The sequence below is a fragment of the Amyelois transitella genome, chromosome 9, assembly GCF_032362555.1.
Source record: "Amyelois transitella isolate CPQ chromosome 9, ilAmyTran1.1, whole genome shotgun sequence".
Classification (NCBI taxonomy): domain Eukaryota; kingdom Metazoa; phylum Arthropoda; class Insecta; order Lepidoptera; family Pyralidae; genus Amyelois; species Amyelois transitella.
The window spans coordinates 3,543,047-3,557,605 of NC_083512.1; the positions used below are offsets into that span (position 1 = coordinate 3,543,047).

Consider the following 14,559-nt stretch of genomic DNA (forward strand, 5'->3'; position numbering starts at 1 on the left):
CTTTCCCCCAATGACGTCTCGCGCACCCGTCGACCTTGGCTCGCCTCCTCAGGGTTAACCTCCCAAGGGGAAAAGGGCACTTTGGCCTCGGATTCCACAAACACAACAGCCCATCTTACCTGAGCAGTGTTCCTTTGTTCGAAATATTATATTATGTATTTGATTTCGAACAAATGAATCATGTGCCCAATTTATTTTCTGAATTGTCAAATTTACGAAGAAAGTTTAGTAAATAAGGGAAATAGATAAATTATTGCCCCTGGCAAATGTAGACAACAAATTTAAATTTACAAATTGACCACTTGGATTGGATAAACTATATTCAACCGGCAAAATTATAAATTTGCACAAAAAGTTCTACTGAAATATTCAAATCACATTCAAGGTATTTGTTAAGGCAATAAAATAAAAATCATTTATACATTCTGCTGTATCATAAAACATTGTAATACATAATGTAATTATAGATCAAACGTCAGCATCACAGGTTTCGGAAAAAAATCCTCCCTAAAAAGCAAAGAAGGAACTAATAAACATGACTCATGAGTGTATGCACGTATAATTTTTTTAGAAACTGCAGCAAGTGCCACAGATCCGCTCGCGCACTTTCCTCGATTAACTTTCTCATTTACAATGCGAGTTCGGGTTGACCTTTCCTTTCTATAGCGCTCACTTGGAAAAGGGTCAATTGACAATTCAAATTCATGCTATATGGTATGTTTGTCTCGTACATAATATTAATACAGAATTGAGAACCAAATGAGGTTATAACAACAGACGAATCAAGGCGTACTTTTTTCAAAAGACACCTAAAGAATCATTCATAGTTCTTTCATGACTATTTGACTGTCTCCTAAAGAAATTTATTTCTTTCGTTCTTGTATTAAAGGATAGAGAATAAGCATAAGAAATAAAATTTCATCAAAAGCTCACACTAGCTAGGATTATTTCGATACCTCTATATAATAAACATTGAAATCAATGTACGTGAAAAACGAAGAAGATATCACTGTCTATCTATTTGGATTTCGACTGCTCTATCTGGAAAAGTATTTTTTTACTGTAATTAAAATCCATAAGACGACCTGCCCTTAAAAATACCTTTGAAATATTAGATAAATAGAAACCATGATTAAATTAAATGGGCGTTATTTCATACGTTTATCTTGTATAGCACTTGCTTGTTTATTTAGATAGTGACGATGGTGAATTTATTACGCCATTAATTCTTAGCAAACCTAGCTATTGTACCAACATTACTCTTGGTGTACGAAGTGAGAAAGCTCGCTATCTCAGCTGGTGAAAACCCTACAGCGACATCGCCGTTTTCACAGATAGCAACATGGCAAGCGTAAAAGCGAGAAACTTATTACTAAACACAACTAGAAATCCAATTATAATTTTCTAACATCTTTCACAACCAGCCTATGGAAATCTGTAAGATTTTCTTAAACTAGCCAATATTTTCTATTCCATTTTTTTTCTTCTTCTACGCGGATTTGAGACGAAACAGTGAAAGTGCATCTGAGCTATTGCGCCTGCACATCGCAATCAGAGCATTTTTCAGTCGTGAGGAGAGAGGGAGAAACGTAAGAAAGCGCCAGTGAACAGGCGAAGGTATAGTAAAATTTGAAAGCGCTACACAACACAATAGCGCGTTGTCGAAATTGGAAAGTTGAGTGGCGCGCGTCCATTGCATAACAGCTCTTACGGGTTGCGGCGTGACGCTGACGAAAGGTACAAAATGACGTCACCGGCACGAAAGTGCATCGGCCGGCGCCCCTCCCGGCGCCTGTTGCACGTGCAGCAGTGCAACCACTGCGCTTCCTGTACCGGAGGACTTTCTATTGGGAAACCGTCGCGCTCAGCACTCGACTCTCCTATTGGGAAACTCGACTCTCACGCAGTAAGCCAGTCGGCACGAAACGAGATGCATTTGATTGAGCAATGACGCAGCCGCAGTCAACCCTACGCTGCGCTTACACAACTCGCAAGATGTTCCGATGTCGATTTGGTGTATCTGATGGCCGGTGCCTACCTGTATTAAGTAGCCGTGGCGTGGGAATATTGAATATTGAGACTTTTTACTGTATAATGTAATTGGAGGCATGAAATACTTACACTTTTGTAATGCTCGCCAAACTTTGGTAGAACTCTGGAACAAGAAAACAAATAAATTTCATTAAAAAAAAAAACGAAGAATATAAACATGAGAGGATCTTTTTAAGATTAATGGTTATTTGCGATTACAAACAAAACACTTGATATCAATAATATTAAAATAAATGTTATTGTGCTCATTCAGAGTTTGAAATCAATATAAGCCACCTTGACACTATTTGCTTTTACAGACCAACGGATGCGTGTGTCAGTTTTAAATGTGTTACAATGATAAAAATACAGGGAAATGGATTATTTGATAATACATTTATGAAGTTAACGTTAATTAATAATCTCGTTAATAGTACTAGGTGATGTTTGAGGTCATGAATCGTTAGTCAATGTAACTAGACTCGTTATTGCAATGACCGTATTATAACAATATACTTCATAGCCCAGCATTTACCATACAAATGTCACGCTGATTGACCAATAAGTGAGAGAGTTAAAAAATTGAGGTCTCAACGCGGGACGCTCCTCAAAGGAGTTCATGGTTGAATGGAATATGTTCAGTATTTAAATAAATTAAAATATTTCAAATGTAACCTTTATAACCGTTAACACAAGGTTAAAAATACCATGGCTCGACCGTAGAAGTTCCTAATTGCAAGATTGAGAACGCTTACCGAATAACTGACGATTTAATCTTTACCAACTCATTTATACGGTTCAATTTTGGTTACAATCTACGACATTCAAGATGTAGGTTGAGAGAATGCAAATATCTATATGGACCCGTATATCACAAAAATTCATTTACTAATTAATATAATAACGGACGTAATCGTAATTTTCAACAATTAAATATTTGGATAACCCAAGAAAATTTATGAGTCACTTATTTTCAGTACGAAACTAAAATGATAAATGTTGCGTAATAAATAGGTATGAAATTTATTTATTAAAGAAGCATCACTAATTTGAAATCACAAAACTTTTCTTATTGTTATTTACATAATCACGACAACAAATGAAGTGAAAACTATAGCTCTTACAGAATAACGTTATATAATCGTAATGAAATGGATGTTTTGCTGTAGTACATACATCATATGACATTACCGCATAAATTACCTATATGAAATTTCTTATTGAATCAATAAGTAATAACAGATTATTAGGAAAACAGTGGTCAAAATAATGAAACTACTTTTAAAAAATATACTTTTATATTTCACATAAGATGATATGACACTGATTCCTACAAAAATAAATTCAACTATATTTTAAGGATATTAGGTAACAACTCATTAAATTTATAACGCTAACATATAGAAATATAATTCACAAAATTTTAGAACGTTATTAGTCTGAATTTTTCTCCTCCTCCCAATTTCTTTAGATACCTACCTACTGACTTTTACATCATTATATTTTTCTTTGGCTGTTAAACTTTCGCACCGGTTTCTAATAATTCGTTTTTTGGTGAAATGAAAACCATATCAGGCCATCAACAATCTTGAGGTACCTAGCTGTGACTGAGAAATGAGCAAGATCGGACTTCTTCAAGATTTCGATCACACACGCGTCAATTTCGAATGCGTATCGCATTTAATGACGCTTGGCGATTTGTTTTACTCAGTCAAGATGGATATGCCTGTATAAATAAATATCCTGAACATTGGAAACCTGTAAAACTAGCCGTTTGCGAGTTATGAATAATCTAACATCTGACTAAGCCACATTCTCGTACAAAGTACTGGCTGCTAAATTGCAAGAGATCTCGACGAGAAATACGTTCACCGTCCTAGATGCTCGGTACTTTCGTTTTGAAATCGGCGCGTACAATTGGCCGTATCGAGTCAGAAGCGAACTGGCTGCAGCCGAAGAGTGGCGGAACGCATTCCAGTTCACCATTTCTAAACAGAACCACCCACTCCCATTTCAGCGGCCAATGCGGTTGGTGCATGCAGCTATTGAAACGTTTTCGTAATAACATTTATAGGTGGTGACTTGGTCAAACAAACCGTGGTAACATCTTTTTCGTCCCAGATGTGAAATATATCACCAAAAAACATAATGGCCAGCGTTAAGTAAATTTATGGCACTAAAAAGTTAGCATTGGTATCACAGTCTCAGAGCAGCACAGTTGACGTCAGACTCAAAGCATGATAATATTTTGGCTAAACACCTCGCTTTATAGAAAAAAACCCATTTTCATGAGCTTTATTGCGTCACCACTCACCTTGGAAAATAGTAGCAATTAAACAAAGAAATATCTAATATAATTTAAATTTTAAATTATTCTTCTCAAATGCGAAATTATTTAGATATTTATCGATAATAAAAGTACATTGATACAAGAGCCTACTAGGAAGGACATTATAATCATCTTCTAATATTATTTGTGTTCAGTAAATAAAAAAAATTTAAAAATCATTAATTTATTGAGACTTAAAATAATGACGTATACGAGGAAATGATAAGCAATTAATTAAACGCGTTGCACAAACGAAAACAGAGCTCTAAACGAGATTTCAGATAAAGCAACCATCGCTTTTTGCTGTGAAATTTAGAGATCGGAACTTTTTACTGAAGTTTCTAGCCAAACAGTAACAGACTTAGGTAACTGAAACAAAAAAATAGTAACAGCAGTGAACTCTTCAATAAAAAAGTTCAACGGAGATGCATTGGGCAAAATTTCACCAGATACTTTAGAGAGTTTCGTGTGAAATCGACGAGCAAGAAATCAAGAGCAAGAGCTTAAGCTTTCAAATGTATCGAAATTTCAATCAGGGTTTTTAACCGCTTTTCATTTTATGAATTGTAACTAATACTTTACAACTGCAAAATATACACTTAATATAACAACACAATATTATTAAATGTGATTTTAATAAGTCAAACTAAATTAGGAAGAAACATACTCGTAGGATACTTACGCCTGATGTTAAATACTACTACTAACTAAACCGTGACTTTGCTATCAAACGATAATGAGTGTTAGGAAAAACCAAATAAATAATACCTAATACTATAACCAATGAAAAGTTAAACTGTAGAAAATTGTCTTTTGAAAACTGTTTTAGAGACTATGAGACAAATGAAGAGAGCTACCTTTAAACACTGAGGTGAAACTAAAAGGCTTAAAAAAGGTCATTTTGATCATTTTACGGTTCATAAATTTTTTCTACGGCGATACTCGAAGATCTATTTCTTTAATATCTCAAAAACTATAGTAGTTCTCACTTCTTTGTTGAATTTTTATTGTATTAATACGAGATCTACGAAGGCAGAGAGAAGAGAAGAGAAAATGCTAGTTGGTTATACCGACAACTATCTCGGTCTAGTTTCTAATTATAAATGCGAATGTTAGCATAATATCTTTAACTAATACGGAAGACTATCTCTCCATTAAAGGCAATATCTCTAAACGAGCCTGAGAATAGGCCGCTTTCCAATAACTATTTAGGTTTCAAACCGACTGCAATATCGTACACGAAACATCAAGAATTTTGCAATGTGTATTACAGACCCCACTGCATGGTGAGTGTGACATAATTTCACTAGATCTGAGTTGCTGGCATCAAAAGAACGCTGGTTTTGAAATATACATACGGGCGCAAAGTTTATAAACATACAAATGTTTAAAATGCAATTAGAAATTAAAAATTAGAAACGAGACAGGCCACGGGGCAGGTACGCTTTTTCATGCTGTACTGAACATTTTTTTCTAAAATACAAGATGTACCGTAATATCCACATTATTTATTTTTTCTGACATATTGCACTATTCTATATTTTTATTTTATTTTAATTTATTCTTTTGATAAAAAAAATACTGTGAGTAGAAACACTTCTTTGCTCTTATAATTTGTGCGACTTCTTTAACCAAATAATTAGAAGTGTAACAAGATGTTCCTCGTTTTCCTGAAATGCCATCGGATAGAAAATGTTCGAGTTTTCCAATCTCATGTGCCGTATGTAACCACTCGTAGTATGTCAGGAGTCGAGCTAGGTATTTCACAAGTTTCTCTGCACGCCCACCATTTACTACCACTAGGTACACGCTCCCATTAGATTAGTTACGATATCATTTTTATTTCAACTTAACAATGAATGAGATATGAAAATTTTAAATTAAAATGATAAAGGGCATCAGATTCTAATGCAAACAGATGTTAATGCACTTATTTTATGTAGTCACGAATGTTTTAACCTCCTTTTGAACGGAGGTCTTTGGTTCCAGATGTATAAATATTATTTTGTGTACAAATATTATTACTATGTAGTACTTTTCTGTGTTAATTCGTCATATTGTTATTATGTATCTGTAAATGTATGTATTTTTGTGAATATTTCTGTCACCGTTTTCATTGTATCTACACTCCAGAGTTTGCTGGAAGAGATGTGTTAAGCAATAAGCAGAACCTATGTACTTACAAAGGTTTCTCAAGTTAATATCCCTTTATGTTTTCTTTGGTTTTTTAAATTGTAGGTATTTTCATTTACGTAAAAAATTTTTTTTACAGTATTGTAGAGTTTCACTGTTACCATTTTTTTTTTCCAAATTAATTACATTCAAATCGCAGTTAACAAAGTGGCATTCCATTTATGCAGCCGTCGTGCGCCAGATTTCATAAGCGATCTCTTTACTCCCTGATCTAGGTTAGGTGGCCGGCATCGGATCGTCAGCGGTAGCGTATTGAGCGCGTCCGATGTTAACCTACATACATCCGTGGCACACTTACAGTACCCAGATGGGGTCGAGAGCACCCGTAATTCGTGACCCAGCCCCCTCCCTTCCGAATCAAAATAAAGAAAAGCAGAATATACACTGCAAAGCGCTTGAAACGAGTTGGATAAGCAATATTTTAAAAAAATACAGTATTCTTTGGTGGTCAAAACACTAATGGTTTATGCGCTTTCTTTTTTTAAACCTAACAAGCAATTTTGAACGAAACCTTTTCTCATGCAAATAAACAATAGCGCTTGCATACACGCCAACCAAAGGAGTAATTTAAAGGAGTAGTGTGGCAATCGAGAATCTATTAACAGAGTAAGAATTTAAGTTGTAATAATATGTATTACGACGGAGATGTGCCATCTTAATAATTACAACCAAACTATATCGATGTCCTTAAGCGATACTATTTAGGAAATAGTTGTTTTACTATGAATACTTCTTGTCATCGTAACGAATAAAATAATAGATAATATAATTATAATTATCATCACATCCCGTTTACATGAGCATAAATTATAATGCACTACTGCACATGCGCAATGTCGCTGCAAAGCCGATTCTAATTATCAGGAACGTCCATCTGTAATAGAATTAATTTGTGCTGCCGACCTCAGTTTTCGTATCTAGGCCCGTTGCCGTCAAACTTTGTTAGATAAGTGTAGTTAGCTTTCAGAGGGAAAGAGAGTTATAATCAAATAACTACAATCTGTATCCATTTGGTTGCTTTCAAATATTCAATTAGTTTAGTTGGTAGATACAATTTGACACATCCAGCAAAATAAGCTAATGCATATAATAATGTAATATGAATGTATGTTGTAGTAAGTACAAAAAAGTTAAAATTTAAGAAAAATAAACATAAATAGAACAAGGATTTATAAGAGCTCAACTGCCATCCTTGCTAAAAATTTCAACAGAATTTCAAAGGCTCCAGCAATAAAATACAGCTGCGAAAGGATGCCTTTGTCGGTTCCACAGACAATGCTACCCGTAGTTCGGTCCTCAAAGGGTCAAGCTAGGAGGTTCAACACAAGTGCCATATGCAGTGCTGCGCTAGGGTCGACGCCCGGCCCGTGTCGCTAGCTAACACTACCACTAATCGATAACCTGATTTGCACACCACTTGTCATGATTCATTTATTCTACAACCGAATTAAAAACTTAAATTACTATTCCTATCTCGACTCATTTTCATGGCACCTGGTGTTATTGACACCACGATCAGTCCTAACGGGTTAATAGCGTTGCGTAATATAGTAAAAAAGGATTAACTGTAACTTTACACAGATGTGAATGCAGACGTTACTCATTGTAGATGGTGAAGCCCTATCTTTACGGTCAGTGACCATTCGGTTTTTTGGGACGAAACAACTTTTAAACCCTGACAATATTTCGGTTAAAGGAACTGAAAGTAAGTAAGTTAATAATTTATTGTTCACTAAAGAAGTACATTACAAATGGTGTAGTAGTAGTACAGTAAAAAGGTGGGCTCATCCCTAAGTGGGATCTCTTCTAGCCAACCTGAAAATAAGGGGATCGCATACAAAATTGAGGCAAGGGTGAACAACGGTTTAGTAGTTGACTTACTAGGCACGTCCGTGGAGAAAACAAAGGTTCAAGAGAAGATAATGTTGCAGCAGCAGTAAACTTTGAACGAGCGATAGAAATAACTGGGTTCCCCACTACATCAATAGTATGCGAACAAATAAAAAAAAATTGTGGAAGAAAGTAAATCTTAGTTAAATTACATTAGTTTATACATTTACATTGTTTATGTTTATCGACAAGAAGTATAGACAACACAAATTCTATAGATAGAAACCGTAGATTCGGCCTAGCCTGTGGATGACAGCCGGAACTCATTGAAAGTGGTGGGTATTATCACTTGCCTAGAAAGTGCTCTCAATGTTCATTGCATAATGTTCGCAGATCTTGTATACTCCAAAGCAGCAATGCTATAATATACGAGATTATAAATAACGCTTGCACCCAAAATTTTCTAAATAACCATTGTTCCGTTTCAGACGAAGGAAAAACATCTTTCTTTTTGTGCGATTGGCACATTTATTAGTGTGAAAACAATTATTCTCGGGAAACGCTACCTTTCCTTGCATTGATATCTCGAAACGATATGCCAAAAAAAATGCAAATGCCAAAGATATTGATTACTTTAAACAAATAAAAATGTGCATCATTCAACAATTATTTTACATACAGTAGAGTTGGTCTTTTTCACAAGATGCGCCAAGAAAATTTCCACGCGTGCCTGAATAGATTCTTCGTCGATAGTTAATTTGAGGGTTATTTACTGCAAATGCTCCAATTACAGCTCTGTTAGTAATCTGACGGGACAATGCAGCCCAGGCGACTGGCGTGCAAAGGGTCGACGCCCTCGGGAGTGACCCGGCCTGTCCCGATGTTCGAGCAATTGCAATCGGTGCAATCACATGTCACTTTTGGAATGTTTCAACGAAACATTTGAATACACGAACAATCTTCTTTCTTTCTGCGTGGATTATTCAGGTTCATTTTGGGGGGGAGGGTTAAGATATGTGTGCTCCATTGGAATGGCTCTTTTAGAATTACATATAAACATACATACAACAGTATTGAAAGACTGAAAAGTCACACCCAGCTGTATGTTAATTGATGAATTCAAATAGAACTACATAGATAGTTTTTCAAGACTGTGACAAAGTTTGTGCACTTTGTCACAGTCTTGAAGTTTGTTAATATCTGTGATATATACAGAGTGGAATTTAGATTGGTGCTGAATCACTGAATAGCATCATTGAAAGACTACATTTCCATGCGTTTGTGTAGAGGCACATCATTTACATGTGTGATATTCTAAAACTAAGAACAACAAAAGAAAGTACGTATATGTTATAAAAATATACAAAGATAGGATAAAGGGAGGAACCTTAATATTAAATCGCAGGAACAAAGGAGTGTTCAGTTCAACTCACTTAACACACATACAATCATTAATACATACGACTATATTCCTTGTTGGGTAGACAGAGCTGACTGTTTTAAAAAAGATTACCATTATTTTGATGACAAGGATTAAAGGCATTATAAATATTAGGTGAAAATATCTAATATGTTTTCTACATAAATACAATAGAGGAGAAATAATAAGATACGCCCTTAAAGCACTCTTTTGTCTCCTGGTTTTAGTCCCGGTTTCATCCTCGCCACTCTGAGGAGCCCGGGGTATGTCTTTTGACCATGGATCCAGGATGCATTGGGTGAGTCAAGTCGTGCTAAAAGCACTGACCACAATAAACCTTATTTCCTAACATCACGTATCATCATGCATATCCAACATATTTCATTGTAACTCAAAAGTGTCAACGTATCATCATTTTGTGGCCGAATCAATATTCTTGACCTGAATTCTAGTTAGGTAATGCAGTAATAGAATTATGTATTGTGTGGTAATTAATGAATTACTGACAATGACTGACAAACATTACTAACGAAGCAAGGCATTGGCATGGCATCCATGTCATTCAATTTTTGATCACTTTTTGGAATTTTTGTTTTATGATTTAAGTGCGACTATTCTGTTAGACATTAATACATTATCAGCAAACATAAACAGCATGTTGCCAATAAGTATAAAAAAAATTCTACCTGCTTTTGGGTATTTTGATCTTTGAAGTTAAAAAAGGAAATATTTGCGCGTTCTGGTTCGTAATATTTTATACCTAAAAGACCATGTTGTATTAACCTGTGCGAAATCCAAATAACATTTCCTAGGTAGGTACCTATATAAAGTTTTCCGCGTTGATATCAATTGAACGCGAGTATTAGATACTAGAACGAAGTACCAAACTAGATCGAGGTAAAATGATGACAAATATGATAACAGAATGATAACAAATTTATCAGAGTATGCGAAACCGTTCGTTGTCCAAGTTACTATGTTCAAATATGAGCTAAATCATCCAGTTAACTCTAAATATCTGACTCATAATGGGATCATGTTAATAGAACAAACCGCTGAATAACAAGATAAAGTTAAATTTTAAATCTACAATTTACAAAAAAAACTACTTTATTTAAAAAAATGTATTTCTAAGTTGGACATATTAGATTGATTTATATTATTATTATCAAATTGAAGCGTTTACAAAAAAATATTGACTCTTCTAAGTATAAAAATATGTCAATTGCCATTGCCAATCAGAAATTGGCTTAGATTTTATAGAATTCCTAAACCAAAAGGGCATAAGTAACTAAGAAGTGTGCAGGGACTGTGGCAATTGTAATTGTAATTATGTTGTCTCTGCCTATTATGTTATTATATGATATACTTTTATTTTTGTTGAATTTTTTTCTATTATGGCGTTCATTGAATAAGTACTTTTTACTTTAAACAAAGGGACATCAGCAGAACACGGGCTCTGAAGAATAGTTGCTGAGAATAAAACCGGGAACACTGAGAAATTTTAAAAAGAATGAAAGGAATTATTTAAATTAAGTTTTAGGTGGAATATTTTTGTGATGGTAGAGTAGCTAAGCAAAACTCGATAGGTTTTCAACTAATGAAATGTATAAGGTCATACCAATCCTACGTCTATTATACTCTAACATACAGTCAGCTAGCTATTAGTTCGTCATTTAGGTCAATAAAGTATATGCGACATCCTTGCTCACTGAATATCGTATTCAGGGCGGAGTCATCGCTGGGCGGAGCTGACCTAGAAACTGAAAAGATTTTCATTTATCATGCGCCCTTACCGTGAAAATTAAAGGACCTAACAGATACAATATTTTTGCATTTATCCTTTAATGCGCCACATTAACATTTCTTACCTTTGATTTATATCTATATTATTAACCGGTCGTTAAAATCAGAATCAGCATTCGTTTGTCTTTATGTGATTGTAATTTTATGGAAGAGTGGAATCTTCTGACTAAAGCTTTAAGAAAACTCCAATCGTGTCCCCAATATCTCTCTCATCTCTGCGTGTCTGGTTGCACCCTTCACAGAAGTGTTTCGTGGCCCGGGGTCCGCCTTTTCTCTCTCCACTTGGTCCGGTTCTCGGCGTCCACGGATTTCAGTCCATTGGCTCGCATATTATCTTTCATATCGTGTCCTCAATTATGAGCTTTAATTTATCAAATATTTGTATTTACTTGTACGTTCGTCTAGCCTAGACCTTGCCCTTCCAACGATTCCATTTAACCTTTTCTTGTATCTTTCGGGGATACAGTGGCGAAAGATCAGGTCAAGAGAACCCTACACCGACAAGCTTCTATATGGATTAAGCTAAAGAACCATTCAGGGCTCATGGCAAGTGGTAAGATGTAATCTCTGCCTACGCTTCCGGGGAAGAGGCATGATTTTATGTTTTTTCTCATAACTATAAAGTCAAAACTAAGTGAAGGGACAGCGGGACAGAAAGCTTTAGTTTGTTTGAATGCAAAGAAAAGATGAGTGGCCCACGTCTAAGTTACAAGTCTAGACCAAACATTCTTGTATTTATGTCGGAAAATATGTAGGTATGTTGTCCTAAAATGGCAGTGGACTGCGTAGGTGCTACAGTTGACTTTATTTAACGCTACCCAAACTTAATTCATTAACCAAGCACTGCTCGCTTAGGTCATCTCTGTACCCTCGATTTTTGTAAAGGCCTTCATTTCAGGCGAAACTTATTCAAGGACTGCCAGATCCCGGAAATATCCTTGTAAACAGGAGAGCAGCCCTTATTTCTATGAGCACAAGGTCGAATTCGCTTACGGTAGGCACATATATCAAACAATCAATCCAAGGATTCGGTTCAAGGTTAAATAGAAGGTCGACATAAAAATGTTTTGATATTGAAAATCAGGTTAACTTTAGTGAGTGCATACAATGCGAGTGTAGTGGGGGCATCGCTAAGGTGCCGGAGTAAAAGCGTGATGCGCATTGAGATACAGGTTCAAAACCTACTTTTGCCATGTACCAATTACTATTTTAATACTAAATGTATATTAATTTGGGTTCTAACCTATGCTAGTGCCGTGTGGTACCCGGCACCAATACAAAAAAGAATAGGACCACTACTTTTCTTTCTCATGGATGTCGTAAAAGGCGACTAAAGGATAGGCTTACAAACTTGGGATTCTTTTCTAGGCGATGGGCTAGCAACCTTTCACTCTTTGAATCTCAATTCTATCATTAAGCCAAATAGCTGAACATGGCCATTCAGTCTTTTCAAGACTGTTGGCTCTGTCTACCCCGCAAGGGATATAGACGTGACCATATGTATGTATGTCTAACCTATGCTCTTATAATGAGGGAAAACATGAGGAAACCTGTACATTCAAGCAACTGAATGTTTAACCATGATTCAATATATGTTAAGTTCCTATACAAAGTTTCTATGGTTTAAATAACTTTGTGTAAAAACCTGAGTCACCCAATTCAGGATCATGGTCAAAGGCACACCCTGAGCTCTTCTTCAGAGGTGAGGATTTAACCGCGACTAACGCCACGGACTGTTGTACACATAAACTTGCTGGACATAAGCCTCTGAATGCTACTTATAGCTAATAAAAACGATAGGAATCCAAAATTAAAATTCAAATATTTATTCATAATTATAGGGTATTTATGAAATCACTTAATATTTTTCGGTTTCAAAACATTGGTTGACGTTGAATAAATAACTCAAAACTAAGCTTACTGCCGCTTCTAAGGGTCAATGCAGAATGAGTGGTAAGAAACTGCACTGCAGCATATTCTTCAATAACATCAACTTAATACTTATTCAAACTTAGAATGGAAATGAGAATGCAAGAGTACATTGTTATGATGCATACATATAGTCACCTATTTATGCCTCGTGGGGTAGACAAGGCCAACAATCTTGAAAAGACTGACAAGCCATGTTCGGCTGTTTGGCTTAATGATAGCATAGAGATTCAATACCGACAGGTTGCTATCCCATCGCCTAAGACATTGTTATGATTGGTTTATATGAAATTAAAAAAAAATAATCTCTTTCGGCACTCACTCCTACTAACATAAAATCACACCTCATCATGGCGGGGTAGGTAGCGACTACATGTTTCCACTAGTCACGATCCCTGCACACTTATTTCTCTTCATCCACATTCATACTCTAAACAGATATGTATACATCATACATAATTTGAAGGCATAGAGTTTTTCATATAAAATCAGTGATTACTAAATACCCAATCTAAAAGTAAAAACTAGTTCATACCGGTAAAAAATTATTTATAATCAAGTTTAGTAAATTTAAACTAGAAACAGAAAAGATCTGATGATAATGGAGAAATTAAAAAAAGGCATTATCCTAAGGTTAAAGTCATAGTGTAACTCGCAATGCCTGAAATTATATTTATAAGGAATGTGCTATATGGTTCCTGGTAGATAGATAGAATACCCTTTATTGCACTAAAATTATAAGAATAAATTTTGTGAAGGTAATGTACAAAACGCACTTTAGATACTTAGAGGTGGTACTTTAAAATAAGACCATTTCATATCTTTCTTGTGAATGTTATAAAAGGACTCATGTAGCCAATTGTTCATGCTTATCCATTTAGCCGAGTTAAACAGAGTAAAAAATAATAGCTGCTTCTCTACTATGTAAATTTTAAAAGTTAATAAGGGACAGTTAATGCTTGTCAATCATGTGATTCTTATTTAGGCAATGGACTAGCAACCTGTCACACTTATCTCTAAA

The 14,559-nt window shown here is 35.3% G+C and overlaps 1 protein-coding gene across 2 annotated transcripts in view; it reads right to left on the reverse strand.

Moving 5' to 3' along the window:
- Positions 1 to 14,559, reverse strand: part of LOC106134743 (protein roadkill) — a 51,153-nt gene that overhangs the window by 35,918 nt on the left and 676 nt on the right. For both annotated transcript variants that reach the window (XM_013334872.2, XM_060945850.1), the window contains exon 2: positions 2,122 to 2,155. The gene's annotated coding sequence lies outside the window, so the exon portion shown is untranslated. The remainder of the gene's footprint in view (positions 1 to 2,121; positions 2,156 to 14,559) is intronic.